Below are 2,425 nucleotides of genomic sequence, written 5' to 3' on the forward strand. Positions count from 1 at the left end.
GCGAGGAGGACCTGACACCAGGGGGGGCGCTGTGCGAGGAGGACCTGACACCAGGGGGGGGGGCGCTGTGCGAGGAGGACCTGACACCAGGGGGGGGCACTGTGCGAGGAGGACCTGACACCAGGGGGGGGCACTGTGTGAGGAGGACCTGACACCAGAGGGGGGACACTGTGCGAGGAGGACCTGACACCAGGGGGGGGCACTGTGCGAGGAGGACCTGACACCATGGGGGGGGCACTGTGCGAGGAGGACCTGACACCAGGGGGGGGCACTGTGCGAGGAGGACCTGACACCAGGGGGGGCGCTGTGCGAGGAGGACCTGACACCAGGGGGGGGCACTGTGCGAGGAGGACCTGACACCAGGGGGGGGCGCTGTGCGAGGAGGACCTGACACCAGGGGGGGGGCGCTGTGCGAGGAGGACCTGACACCAGGGGGGGGCACTGTGCGAGGAGGACCTGACACCAGGGGGGGGGCACTGTGCGAGGAGGACCTGACACCAGGGGGGGGGCACTGTGCGAGGAGGACCTGACACCAGGGGGGGGGCACTGTGCGAGGAGGACCTGACACCAGGGGGGCACTGTGCGAGGAGGACCTGACACCGGGGGGGGGCACTGTGCGAGGAGGACCTGACACCAGGGGGGGCACTGTGCGAGGAGGACCTGACACCAGGGGGGGGCACTGTGCGAGGAGGACCTGACACCAGGGGGGGGCACTGTGCGAGGAGGACCTGACACCAGAGGGGGGGCACTGTGCGAGGAGGACCTGACACCAGGGGGGGGCACTGTGCGAGGAGGACCTGACACCATGGGGGGCACTGTGCGAGGAGGACCTGACACCAGGGGGGGGCACTGTGCGAGGAGGACCTGACACCAGGGGGGGCGCTGTGCGAGGAGGACCTGACACCAGGGGGGGCGCTGTGCGAGGAGGACCTGACACCAGGGGGGGCACTGTGTGAGGAGGACCTGACACCAGGGGGGGGGCGCTGTGCGAGGAGGACCTGACACCAGGGGGGGCACTGTGCGAGGAGGACCTGACACCAGGGGGTGGCACTGTGCGAGGAGGACCTGACACCAGGGGGGGCACTGTGCGAGGAGGACCTGACACCAGGGGGGGGCACTGTGCGAGGAGGACCTGACACCAGGGAGGGGGCACTGTGTGAGGAGGACCTGACACCAGGGGGGGGGGCGCTGTGCGAGGAGGACCTGACCCCAGGGGGGGGGGGCACTGTGCGAGGAGGACCTGACCCCAGGGGGGGGGGCGCTGTGCGAGGAGGACCTGACACCAGGGGGGGGGGCGCTGTGCGAGGAGGACCTGACACAAGGGGGGGGCGCTGTGCGAGGAGGACCTGACACCAGGGGGGGGGGCGCTGTGCGAGGAGGACCTGACACCAGGGGGGGGCGCTGTGCAAGGAGGACCTGACACCAGGGGGGGGGGCACTGTGCGAGGAGGACCTGACACCAGGGGGGGGGGTGCTGTGCGAGGAGGACCTGACACCAGGGGGGGGCACTGTGCGAGGAGGACCTGACACCAGGGGGGGGCCGCTGTGCGAGGAGGACCTGACACCAGGGGGGGGGGGCACTGTGCGAGGAGGACCTGACACCAGGGGGGGGGGCGCTGTGCGAGGAGGACCTGACACCAGGGGGGGGGGCGCTGTGCGAGGAGGACCTGACACCGGGGGGGGGGGGCGCTGTGCGAGGAGGACCTGACACCAGGGGGGGGGCGCTGTGCGAGGAGGACCTGACACCGGGGGGGGGGCCCGCTGTGCGAGGAGGACCTGACACCAGGGGGGGGGGCGCTGTGCGAGGAGGACCTGATACCGGGGGGGGCGCTGTGCGAGGAGGACCTGACACCAGGGGGGGGGCGCTGTGCGAGGAGGACCTGACACCAGGGGGGGGCACTGTGCGAGGAGGACCTGACACCGGGGGGGGGGCGCTGTGCGAGGAGGACCTGACACCAGCGGGGGGGGCACTGTGCGAGGAGGACCTGACACTGGGGGGGTCCCGCTGTGCGAGGAGGACCTGACACCAGGGGGGGGCACTGTGCGAGGAGGACCTGTCACCGGGGGGGGGCACTGTGCGAGGAGGACCTGACACCAGGGGGGGGGCGCTGTGCGAGGAGGACCTGACACCGGGGGGGCACTGTGCGAGGAGGACCTGACACCAGGGGGGGGCCCGCTGTGCGAGGAGGACCTGACACCAGGGAGGGGGGCGCTGTGCGAGGAGGACCTGACACCAGGGGGGGGCGCTGTGTGAGGAGGACCTGACACCAGGGGGGGGGGCGCTGTACGAGGAGGACCTGACACCAGGGGGGGGGCGCTGTGCGAGGAGGACCTGACACCAGGGGGGGGCGCTGTGCGAGGAGGACCTGACACCAGGGGGGCACTGTGCGAGGAGGACCTGACACCAGGGGGGGGCGCTGTGCTAG

Source organism: Aquarana catesbeiana, linkage group LG05 (genome assembly GCF_042186555.1).
Source record: "Aquarana catesbeiana isolate 2022-GZ linkage group LG05, ASM4218655v1, whole genome shotgun sequence".
Taxonomy (NCBI): domain Eukaryota; kingdom Metazoa; phylum Chordata; class Amphibia; order Anura; family Ranidae; genus Aquarana; species Aquarana catesbeiana.